Here is a 13,613-nt window from a genome sequence, read left to right on the forward strand (position 1 = left end):
AGAGAGTTATCTACGTTAGCATTCTAGTTTGAAGATATAGCATTGTTTTGAGGCAAATCCCAGTGTACTGGATCAGTTTGCAGAATAGTTTTGGCACATGAGCTAGACTGCTCTTGGAGAAAACGAATCAAAAAACTTCACTCTAGGTTTGCACCTCATTTGCTCCAAACCCTGATGAGGACATTGCAGTCTGTACCAATGACTGTACCAATGATTTTGGCTGATGTAAAACCATACGTGTGGGAGACATTTAATCTGGGGACCAGACTAAATCTAGTCCAAAGTGAAACCCTAGAAAAGCAGATTGTGTAAGCATAAAGGCCCGAGAACAAATTGTTTTGGTGTACTGATCCATTCCAGTTGTGCCCAAATTACTTGCTAATGTAGACATAACATATGTTGACAAACTGGCGGTTATTCAATTCTGGTTTTATCTTTTATTCTGAGAATTACTCCAAACCTCTGCTTTAGTGCTTTCTGGTAGAAAAGCAACAGCTACAGCTGTTTCTGCAAACTGTGATGGCCATGCATTTGCTCTTTAACAGGAAGTCTTCAGTAGAAAGATTTCTGAGTGTCCCACCCAACCATAGATTCAGGAAAGGGCATACCAAACCTGCCGTAAAATCCTGGATTTAAGTGTTTTGTAATTTTACAGCTGGAAACATAAACGCTGCAAAGACACAATGGAGCTGTGTCATCCTCGAGATTCCCACACAAATCACTCATTCTCCTACTTATCATTCCATTTTCCCTCACATTTTATGATGTAAAGGTGATTCATTTAACCAGACAGAAGAGAACAAAATACCACTAGGCAGAAATCAATCTGTCTGCACAGAAGCTATTTTTAAAGCTGTTTAGAATAGCACACACTTTTTCCTGAAATGTGTTCAAAGCTCATCATTCATAAGACAGAATGGTGTGTGTGCTTATGTAATTTCGGTTTGATATTTTGGATTTCAGAGAAAACAGGAGCTGCTTGAGAGCTAAGAATCAGTAAAATGATCAATATGCTATCATTTGAACTCTTGAAAATGCCCATAAAATCGACACGTCAGTAGTGGATTAACATTAAAAACTCTGGTATATAACAGGAAATGATGCTTAAATCTGGGAAAAACAATAGGCAGTAAGAGCTTTTGTATCTGGGAAGGATTTCCTTATTTTATATTTGCTTGTAAACATGGCATGAATTCTACTGAAACATGTGGTTCAGTTTTAGTGATTTACATGTCTGCGAACTTTCCTTGGTGACAAAAATAGCAAGAATTTTATTTTTAAAACTTAAATAAAATGCTACCTAATCTGATTGCAGGGGCTACAGAAACTTCTATTTCTACCCACTGCATTCAGATCTATTAAACTCTAATATTCCCTGATCAGATGTGTAACAATGCTTCCGGTTTTCAAAGCCAAATGAATCCTACAGAGGTGCCATACCAACCGGGTCTCAAGGGGCTAGCGTTCTTTCTTACTTCTAAAGAAGTTTAATAATTATTTTAAATCTTATTCCCCAAATTAATCTGGATGTGTAATCTGTTTGTGTCAAAACAGCAGCAGTGGCATGAGCAAAAGTTCTAATTGTTAAATCTTAATTCCCTCTTTCTCTGGGTACTAATTGAAATACTTAGGATATGCAATCTATTTTCATTAAAACTACTCATCTGAAATCTGCTTACAGTTCTTTTCTAGTATAGCCTCGAATTCACCATTATGACTATTTCCTGGCAGTGCTATATTGTTATTAACATTCTGCCTTTTCTCGTTGGCTACTGCAGAAATAACTGAACTGGCCAAACCCCTCTGGGTGACAGATGACAGCAACACGAAAAAAAACCCCGAATGTCTGAAATGAAAGCCCTGGAACGGGTAAATCAGCAGATTGCCCAGAATCACACCTGAGCCATGCATGGGTCAGCCAAAGGTCTGAAAACTCCGTGTGACTGAGTTTTGCTTGGGAGATCTTTTTTAATCATTCAGTTTTCACATACATATTGTTATAAATTTATGTTAATGAGAATTACTGTGAAGAAACCAAGGCCTCCAGGACTATCTGTGTTTTTCTCTTTGCCATCTTTGTAGAAAAGAAAATTGAACTTATTTTTTTAATTTTTCAGAATTCATGTTTTGTTACCCAGTGGCACAAGTACTTCTATCCTTTTAAACCTGTTTTGTAGTTTTAAGTTAGTTTCAAGAAGAAACTGATTTATTTATTAACGATTCAAGACATTTAATAATTCAGGATTTCTCTGAGTTTTGCCAGCTTGGATCCTACCACCTCACATAGCAAGATGTTATATCTTCTGAAAAATAATGCTTCCAACAAGTACTGGAAGTGAATGAGTAATCGGAATATCAAGGTCAATAGAACTTTTTAGTGCCTGGAACACCTATTGGTGCTTGGTACTGCTGGTCTCTGCAGGCCAGAATACGGGTTTAAAAAGATAGCAAGCTAAGAAACCTAACCATTACTTAATGACATACAAACGGTGACTGAAGACGTGGTGCTACTGGGAAATTAATCAATTCTTTTAGTCCTCTCATAATTAGGTTTGCAGCCTTCAGGGAAGAGCTATGGTTAGGAAGATAGAGAACAAGTGCTTCTAGAAGGAGGAAAAAAAAAGCCAAGCTTGAAAATACCCATTAATTTATCAGCTTAATTAATATCTAAATATAAATGCCAACCTGGCCTCTCTCTGCAGTCTAAATACTCACTTGACTGTATTTTGTCTGCTGATAAGAACTGGAGGCCATTGAGGCAGCTGCTAGACAGGCATTTTCATTTTCTAGTGAGTGCTAGTTTGCCTAATGGAACATGAAAGCTCCCAAAAATGCTGTGCCCGCTTCCATGTTATGCTTTCACATGGAAGCAAAAAAAATCTTAGAAAAAAAATCACATCAGAATGTCCCATTTATACACCTAAAGCTGGACATAGAATGATGAGAAGACGCAATGGATCTTTTACGCAGTTTCCTCTTCACACAGCCCAGTTTCAAAGGATTTGTGCAAGCCTAAGGAAAGGCTGATTAGCTCAGGATGCAGCACAGAGCAGTATGATTTGCGTTGTTCCAGGGTCAGCAGCCTGGCAAGCCTGCCAGACGGTATTTTCTTTTCCCAAATTAGAAGTTGAGTGTGCCAATAGTAGGTTTCCTGGTTAATTCTGAACTGTAAATTGAGGGAGAGCCAGGTGCCCTGGCCTCATCCAGAGTCAAGATAGAGCTAATCAGTGAGTCCATAGTATCTCACTGCCGCCAAATTCAGCAGGAGCTGCGAACCCCTGATTGCCATACAAGGGGTATGTCGGCCAGTCATCGGTGAGAGTACCCCAGAAGACAACCCCTCTGTTACAGCATCTGGGTTTAAAATGAAAGCTTTGCTTTTCAAAAATCTAGCTGATTAAAAAAAAGGGGGGGGGGGGGAACCAAAATCCCCAGCACTATGGGCGTGTGCAATATCAAGAAGCGAAAATTTATGCCATAATTAAAAGTACTTTCTCACTTTGAGACCTCCTTCAATTATAAAAAAAGAAGCAAACTGATTGTGATACTCCTCTACTAATGGAATGAAACATCAGCAAAGTTTCTTTTTCAGTTCTTGATAGTCCTTCAGTACTCACGTGACAGATATCCTCAGCCCAATCACTATCAGAGACTCATTTGTTTTGTACGTGCATAAAATGATGTCTCACAATGTTTGGGGGTATGGAATGAACGTTACAGGTTAATGTACATGCTAATATTAGAACAGAATGAACAGCTCACTTCCTGGAGGCATCAGAAAGCTTTATTTGCAAATTTTTTCAGTGGTATCAGACATGTGGAATAAATTATCATAAATTGCTTGTGATTAAATGTAAAGTACCAGGAGGATTTGCAATACTTAATCCCTCTATTTATGGGGTCTGTGAAGAGCAAATTAAGCTGAAGACTAATGCATAACTGGTTTTCATTAAAACTAATGCTCTTATATTATAGTATTGTTTTGTTTAATTATGGAATATAATTTTAGAAATTATAAACTTTAGGAATAAGGCAGGTAGCAATGTGTACAGGCCTATAACTGCTGTTACTCTGCATAAACTACAAGTAGCGAAAGTTATATTAGAAACATTCAGACTTGCTCCAACATTTCATAATATTCTGAATCTTACTTTGTACTAATATATTACATGGCTATGGCCAAAAGCAGAATTTCCCCCTAAATTCAGCTGAAAGATAATCTTCTATTTCCATAAATTTTGATTTCAGTAAAGTTCTGTGAGACAGCTTTGCTTTCAATTTAACTAAAATAGATGAATTTCTGACATCTGAAAGGATTTCCTGAGGTGTGAGTCTGTGTTAAAAAAACCCAAAGACCTCAGACAGCATCAAGTGAGATTCTGTCAGCATGCAAAAGAAATTACTCTGTTTTCTGTGAAGCTGTGCTCTTTAATACTTTTAAAAGGCGCATTTGTCTGGACATCAGTTCTTCTGCAACGCTGGGTTGTATGCCTAGTGTAAGGCATAGAGTGAGACAAACATGAAAGCGACCAACAGAACCAGTACAGTGTGGAGATTGTGCGCTATGGTGTTCTTGGGAGTGCACCGATTCTCCCAGAAGTCCAGAGAACATCTATTTCCCGTTTTTTAATTATGATTTCAGCTATTATTCACTTCCCAAAATCATGAAATCACAATAGTTTCTCTGTGAGCATCTCTGTGTATTTTAGTTATTGCCTGTTTCGGGGAGAGAGAGCTGAATGGAGTGGGAGAACCAGAGAATAGCTGTTCAGCGATGTATTACTCTAAACTGGCCCCATTTTACTAAATAGGGCTATTTTTTGTTTTGTTCTTGCTATTGAGAAGTGAAACCCTCAAGTAATTCTTTCACAATTTATTTAAAGTAAATTTGCTTCATTGTTACCACTTACAATGCTGAAATGTGAATTAAAGATGAACAAAAAGAGAAAGCAAGAAGAGAGAAGTAGATGCACTCAGTTTCTCATTTAATTCCCTCTTTCTCCTTCTTCTCCTTTTAGGTATCTACCAAAGGAGGATTCCCCCCGATGTCTGGAATGTAAATGCTGCCGTGTCTCAAGATCTGGACAAGAGGCGCTATCAAGATGGTGTTCTCCTTCAGTGGCAGAGAAGGGAGTTCTGAATTGCTGGTAAGTTTTCTGGGTCCATACAGCAGTCCTATCCTGTTGGCTAAGCACATTCTTTCCCCAGAGTCCCTGTAAAGACGCTGGGTTAAGTGGATTACCTACATGGCTGCAAGAGTTTAGAGGTAAACTTCTAAGCTTGCAGTTCTATGAGGCAAGGTGAGCTGATCTAGTCGTTTACCACTGCTGAAAGGGTAATCTGGTTCCTTTGCTCCCAGCTAACCACACCCAGCACTTACTCTGCGTCTGTCTGGCCCTCGACAGACTCCTCTGTCAGCCGCTTCAACCTGTTCACCCAGCATGAAAAGGGCAGGATTTACTTGAGTGAATAAGCTGAATTGTTTCATGCAAATATTTGATTAGTGTCATGGTCAGTGCAAGGGGCAGGGGTGGGACCACAGCAGAGACGGGAGGAATGGCATAAGGGAAAATAGAAACTGAATCTTTCCCCTTTGTTTGGCTTTGCGCAGATTCTTGTGAAACTGCACAATGAGATACAGCTCTTTATTTGGTTTTTGGTTTTTTTATTGAGGAGGAAAATAGAAGGGTTAATTCAGATACCTGGAAAATACTCTGCTGTTAAAGGGAAAGCAAAAGGTAGTGTGGAGTATGGAGGGGAATGCTTTGGGTTGGTATGTGTGCTTCTTTTTTTGCCCTATTTAGAGTAAACATCCTGTTTAAATAGGTGCCAAGCTAATGAGGCAAAGTCTTTTCTTCAACTCAATGGCATTTCTGTGTGTGTCACGTCATACCTTTGAAACACTGACTTCTGTATGGAAGGATCAGAAGGCAGGCATGAAAAAAGGGGAGAATGTGTGCCCACATCCTTCTTGACAAGAGAGAGCACTGGAATTGCAAGGAATCTCTGAATTAAGGTCTGACTTCCCCGTGTTTGTCTTCTTTTTCCATCTGGAAATTTGTTTGCTGGAGGAATTTGAGCCTTTTCTACATTTGTCCAGGATTTGTGGATGTTCAGTAGATTAGACAGAGACACTGTGCAGCTTGGAAATTCCAGATATGTTCATGTTACATGTTCATAACAAACACAGACCACATTTGCAGTAAGTCAGATGGGTTTTGGGCAGCATCGCAGAAGCCTGCTGTGGAGCCAATATGAGTATTCTTGGTAATTCCAACATGATCCAGAAGCGCTGGACTTAAGTATTTTATAATAAGCATCTAGTTTCCACTGTCCGTGAAATCTTGCGAAATGTGACAGCCAAACCCTGCTGTCGAGAATTGTGGGAGTGTGACACGTAGGAATAGGAAAGAGTGGAAACAAAACTTGTAGTATCAGTATGTGACTGGCCAAAACACAAAACGTGCCACTTTATGTAAACAGAACTTGCCAGGGGTATGTTGAAGGATCTGAACACCAATTCAACAGAAAGCAGCTTTTCCTGGAAGGCAGGATTTTTTTCTGCTTTTCCACAAATTTTGTCCAGTTGGTTGTGCCTTCTTTTCAGCAGGTGCACCACTTTATCAAGCACTGGTATGTGGTTCAGTGTGTCTAAACCCTGGGGAACAATATTGCTTAAAGTTTTTCCTGCATAGTTTCTGTTCTGTGGCACTTCACACATCCTTCCCCCCAGGACCCACCCTGTCTTACTGTTGAAGGTGGTACATAGTCAGTAGCGGTCTCCCTCAGTCAGATGGGTGTGCTAATAAGCTAAAGACAACAGGCAAAGGAAATACTATTCAGAGGCCTTGAGGTCCCTAGGGCTATGACTCAGATTTGGGACAAGGGTGCAAGGAATTGCTTTATTTGGTATCTGTTGCCTTCTCAAGTGCGGTGTCATTGTTAAAAGTGAAAGATTGATGTACTCAATCCTTTCCTCCTTGTTTTTAAGGGTGAGGTATGTGGATCATACTCCTCTTAAATAAATAGAGTCATACAAGGTTTTCCATGTTCTAGATGTAACTTGGCAAAGGCTGAGGAATCCAGAGTTACGACTGCTGTTGCAGACATAATTAACTCCAGTGCCGATACGTGTAATACATCTACCCAGTTCCACGTGGGCCATCCAGTGCCTGCCCGGTTCTGTGTAACGGCTTCAGAATACTAGCTCAAGTGTTCCGATTTAGCACAGGACTATGTAAATACCTCACAATGTCTGAAAAGAGAATCTTGTGGATTTACAAGATAGCAAAGTAGAAGTGGCTGCCCTGACTACAACTGTAGGAGAAATGACCAGTGTAACGTGGCATGAGAATAATAATCATAGTAAAATGATAATTATAATCCTCTGACCTGGCACTGATTTGCAGAAATATTGTGGCTGATGTTTCTGAATTCTTGGCAGATAATTCTGTGCGTCCTAACACCATTCCTTCAATCAGACACCACATACTTGAAGTTTTAGGTTATTTAAAAGACTTCTTTATTTGATTAAGTCTTGGGTTAATTTTATAATGAAGGAGAAAAAAGCTCATTAACAAACAAAGCCATGTTTTTATACTCTGTGGTTTTCCATCTGATGGCTCTTATGAGAGGTAAATCACTTACATGAGTGCACGAACATCCATTGTAGAGCTTGTAACCCACAGCGAGTTCTTGCAATAAATACATTTTAGCTTTCTTCTGACTGCAATCAGGACTGAGATTTGCTAGTATCAGCACACCACATGTGTTGCTGTACTGTTATTAATTGTGAGCAGGAGTTACTGAACAAGCTTGAGGCAGGGACCGTGCATTCAGTTTCTTATGCTGCTCTCGCATGCACTAATGATCAAAATGGAATACTGGGAATGCTGCATTTAAACCGAGTCTGACAGGAGGATTAACAAGGGCAAACACTGAATTACACTTGACCGTGAATGTTTCTGAAATATACAAGTAAGAGAAGGTAAATATTGAACGTGAGGGACATCCTGATCCTTTTATCTGAGCCCCCTATATAGCAGGAAGGGGGGGAAGTTACTTTTACTTTTTGTGAATGCCTAAGGATCTGAGCATGCTCTGTCGAGCAGGATACAGAGCAGACTGCAGCTCTGTTCTGTGTCTGTTAAGGAAATGAGCCCCACCTCTGCTAAAATGGGCAAAACATCCTTGGTAAACAGAGCATGGGGCAGAGCTTACACAATTAGCAGTTACTCCATGAAACCCAGGCTGGCCAGTGCCCAACTTTAACTGAACTTTTATCCTTCCACAACATTTTGTTTAGAAACTATTTTTATTTTTAAACAATAATACTCACCAGCAACACCCATCCTGGAGGACATCAACTACTCTGACAGCAAACCCAACTCCTGCTTAAATTAGGAACAGCAAATGTATTTTCTTCTGACAGAAACGATGAAAAGCCAGTGGCTAGTACTTAATGTCCTATACATCTTCATTAATGAAAGGCAAACAAATTGCTCCTACAATGCTGTATTGTTAAACTCAGTCCTGCACAAAGGGTTCCTTACAGTCATTGTGACAATGTGATCTTCATGTTGGAAAGCTGTCAATCAGGGAACAGGCTGAAGCCCCTAAAATCATCTCTGTTCTCAGATTGGATTCAAACTGTGTGTCAGAGACAAAAAGTATTTTGCTGATTCCAGTTTATGCAAGGAAGATTATGCCTTATTTTCCTTTCAACAATCAATCTCATTTTGTAATCTCAAAAAAAATTAAATTGAACTTTAATCCTCTGCTACTTCCAATAGTGGCTTAGAGCAGCTCCTGGGGGTGGCCAGCAAACGTTAGCAAATTAACTGCGTGCTCCGTATTACTAGAAATAGTATTAACTGCTCGTGGTTCCCCAGATCAAGTACCTCCTACCTTTCCTACCAGGATATTCAGCTCTTCGCAATCCACAGGCTTCCTAGCACCATTAACTGGCTGGTCACACTGTAAATGTAGTTATATTGCAGCCATGGCCTCCTCTTTTTGAAAATAAAAGCAAAAGCACCACATATCAACAGGAAATGATGTAGAGAAAACATGAGGATAGAATTTACTTTTGTTTCATAATCCAATTACTTTGGATACACTGAATCAATGGGGCTATTCCAGCTCTGAGAACAAGGCCTGCTCATGTGAATACGTGCTTGGAATCCCAAGCTGTGCCAGTTCATGCTGGCACGGCTAAAGAGATTCCTGCTTCCAGCTCTGTGCCTGTTCTCCTGCTAGATGCTATCGGGCCAGTGGGAGGGGTGGTGAGCTCGACAGTGTTCCTGTGCTGAGAAGCCACAGTCTGGAGTAGCAGAGCAAACTGCCATGAAGTTCAGTTTTTACTTTCCTGGGAGCGGCAGTTGCTGAGGGCTCTGATTCACAGTCCTTGATGGATTTTGATTTCAACAGCTGAAAAGGTTACTATCCCACTATCACTCATGACTCCAAGAAAAACTGTAATCAGAGCCTGCAATCGAACCACAAGGGGTTAAACTCTGTTCTGCAAAGCTGTGAGCAGTGTGGGTCTGTCAAAATCATTGCTTACATCCAAGGTCAGAGAAGTCAAGTAGCCAATGCGTATTTATGTGCATATACACACATGCTCTTAAATGCAGTGCTGTCAGATGACTAAAATCTTCCAGTGAGTGTTTGATTCCTATATGGTTCTAAAATCAAGTTGGTTTTGTCAGCAATTAGTCAAATCATATACTGACTTTTTTTTTCACACCAAGAGGAGTAGTAGCAGAGCAGCATTGTGGGAAAAGTGATTTATTGCACACATGTTATAAAGGAAGTTGCTCTGAAGAATATGTATGATTTAAATGAGATCATCTGTTTGTTTTTTTTTTTTTCCTCAGGAATAGAATAATAAGAAAATTTTGAATTGATGCAGTTCTGTGTTAGTGTGAGGAGCGATCTTGATTTTTTGTGGGAATGTATCAAAAAAAATAAACTAGTCGTCTGATTTAGAAAAATAATTTAAGAGCTATTTTGGGAGTATAGTCTTCAAATTACTACCCTTCGGGTGTAAAGCAGGCAAATGTCTGGATTTGCTAAATAAAAAATGATGCCAGTAGATAACTGTTTGGAATTATTTTGACTGCAGCCAGCAAATATATCTCATCACTATGGTTGCAAAAACAAACACCCACCAAAGAACTGTATGTGACACAGAGAAAATAATTAAGGGAAATGGAACAATTTGCAGCCTGTATTAAATTCTTCACATTCCCTCACACAAATCAGTAGAGAGGGGTGAACTCTGACCTTGATGTGGATATTCTGTTTGAGTTCCTGACACTCTGACAGTAGCAAGTAAGGCGAGCATTACTTAAAAATAGAAAGAAGCTTGAGATGTATCTTCCTACTTAGAACTACTCCATCCCACGTTTTTGATGATGGATGAGGGGAGGTTGGAATCACATTTCTGGATTTGAATTCAAGAGTGTAGTTTTGCTTTTGGGTCCAAATTGAAAATAATTTGGTTTTTACCTCTGGTTTGTATGTAGTTAAACATGACGGAACTTCCCAAAAGTGCCTTACTCTTATGAGTTCTGCCAGTTCAAGTTTAATGGAATCAATCCATAGTTAAGCAAGCAATGCAGTTCTATACCACTAGCATAAATAATTTCCTATAAAATGTATTCATATGTTTTTAACCCAAAATATTTTTAAGTAAAAATAACAACAATAAAAGGAAGAAAATAAAGTTTTATGTATCCAGGCTTAGATATCCCTATAAAAGTCAGTGCAGGTTTTAGTATGTGGGGCACAGCTCGCATTGGAATGGCTGCTGTCCTTCCTTGTCGATGGGTGGTGCAGCTGCTGAACCATCAGCATTTAGAGCCAGATGGAACACGAAACTGATGCTACCTTTTCTGAGCATGGCTGGTCGTAAATAGCCATTCAACATCATCTCTTCCAGAATCTGAGGTGACCCTGCTTAGGAGGGCAATCTTGGAGAGAGGAGAAGCCAGAGTAAGAAATAGTGCAGCTGTCCCAAAATAAGGCACCAGCTTTCATAGAATCCAAGCTCTAAGATGAAGATGACATCCCTACCCCCCAAAAAAACCCAACAAACAAACAAAGCAAACCCCAAAACTCACAAAGAAACAGCCCTGTGGATAAGAACTTCAATCCCTCAATCTCTTGTCTTAAGTTTTCTGCTCAAGACTGAGCTCAGTGAATTGTTGACTTTGCCATGAGTGATTCTATGAAGACAAGCTGTACCAGCAATTGTGATGTCCTTCCTCCTCCTCCTCTCCCTCTGGAAAAATCCAGTTTCTCTTAATAGCTCTGAAAGATGGTGCACATCCACGGGACACACATTCCATTCTCTGCTAAGAAGACGCAATGATGAAATAATATGTATAAAACTTAAAAATACCATATAAATTTTTCCTTCAGAAAAATGTGAGTGTTCCTTCCGCACACCCCTTCATTTATTTGGAGAAACTGAATCAGGAAGGCTGAAAGATGTGTGAATCCATATCAGTAGAAGAGTTGACTGTGATAAATTCCTGATAATATGCTTATTATTCCAGGCTATCCCATCCAAAGAAAAATACTATCTTACTTAACAGAAATTATACTGAAACCAAATGATATGTGCCTACTTACAAGGCAATACAATGATGCACTTCCAAAATCTTTTTGGCATCGTCTTATTTAAAATTAAAGCTAGAGTTCCAGATTTAAATTGCAGTTCATGGATAGCCACAAACTTTACAGCAACTTTTCCTAGCTGGGAAAGGATTGAGGGTGTAGTTCTACTAATGTATTTTGCACCAGAAAAAATGTTGAAATATACTGAAATTAACAATTTTCAAATAGTTTCTGTACTTTGCCTATATATTTTAGAAAAGTAAATCATGTAAATGCATCCCCCCCCACCCCAAGTCAGCAGTAAGAGTGACATCATATAAAGGGAATGTACACAATGCCAAAAGTGTCCTGCTGGTTTGTATTAGCTTCCCTGGTCAGGCACATCCTGTGTAGCACTAGTTAAGCTTTACCAGTTTGAAAATAGACAGATAGTCTATTTGAACAAAGAGTGAACAAAGAGTTCACTGTGGAGAGAAGCTTCCCTGCAGCCAGCAAAGAGAGAGCAAAGCTGTGAGGAACATTTCAAAGGTGGATGCGCAGTCATTCCTCGTCAGACACAAACTGGTCAGTGCTCTTTTGGTACAAATTCAACCGCTCCTGCTCCTCCAAAATAGTAACACGGTAAAGAGAAGAATGAGAGATAAAAGAGATTAAAATTGTTATAAATAGTCTTTCTAAATGAACCTGCTTCATCCAGAAAAACATTGACATACTTCCCGAAACAGACGGAGAAACTGACCTGGGAACTAAGGAGAAAGTGGGTCCTTAGGCAATGAGGTGAAAATAAATGCTGTTGTGGGCTTAGAACAAATGGTGGGCCACGCTCATGCCTGATAACGGAGACTTCTCACAAGGTTTGTTTCTGTGGGTCTTTGCTGGGGGTTCTCGGCAGCTGCTGTTACACTAAGGTGAGTAATAAAGACACCTATTTCTTGTATTAGTTGGAAAACGTTCATTTTGTGAGGGTGGATTTGAAATTGGTATCCAGGCATTTTTTCCCTGGATACAAATTCAGCTTCTGATATTGTTAGTACCAGCTGCATGTGTAACTGTGGAGCTGCTACAGATGAAATGAAAGGCAACTTCAATATGTTTTCCTTTTCCTTCCTGAAGTCCAGCAGCTATACAATCCCTTTTGAAATATATGTATGCTATAATAGTAGCCTGCCTACTTGTATTTTCACTCCACGAGGTACTGTTTAACTTAATGCTGCAAAAGAGCTTTCTATTAAGTCCCTTATAGAACCCCTTCTTGAATCTTTTGAAAGATTAACTTTTAGAAATATAATCTTATCCTACATTTCTAATTCTTTTGGCAAAAGTTTGAGCAACACAGTGTTTGCATGTCTATGGGTGATGAAGGCAACAGTAGTGTAGTGGTAAGTCATTTAGTGCGTGTGTGTTACTTGTATCAATAGTAGCCAATTAAAACTGAGCTGATGTCCAGCTGCTGGTCATAATAAAGGCGGTAATATCATTGTAGTTAATCAGTGGGTGCTTTGAATATTGAGGTCCTAAGGAAGATTAGAGAACAGGAAAAAACCACAACCTTGTATTTGAACTGTGTATTTACTGAAAGATCTCAACCCACTAATAGGAGGTATATTGAGCAGATGGGTTGGCCGAGACACATAGACAGCTGGTTTTGTCTGGCATACAGGTGTTTAACTTGGCTGCTTGCAGATTAGCTACTAGATGCCAGGTTTTTTGAGGGGATCACCTTGTTTAAGAAAAAGTGGCTCTTGTCCATTCCTATAGCAAGTTCAGTGAATGAGCCAGAGCGGCTATTTTCACTTCCTCCCTACTCACCTCTTTGACACAGTCGAAAAACGCCATTCATCTTCTGCTGGAGTTGGATTTAGATGGGAGAGAAAACAGTCTTTGCAGTTATGGTAGTGTGGTTTTGCCTTTTCTTGTGCTAGAAACAGAAGATAGAACAAAACCAGAGGTTGCTGGTGTTCAATATTCCAACTATTGTTAACGTTCTG

This window comes from Chroicocephalus ridibundus, chromosome 9 (genome assembly GCF_963924245.1).
Source record: "Chroicocephalus ridibundus chromosome 9, bChrRid1.1, whole genome shotgun sequence".
In the NCBI taxonomy this organism is placed as follows: Eukaryota; Metazoa; Chordata; class Aves; order Charadriiformes; family Laridae; genus Chroicocephalus; species Chroicocephalus ridibundus.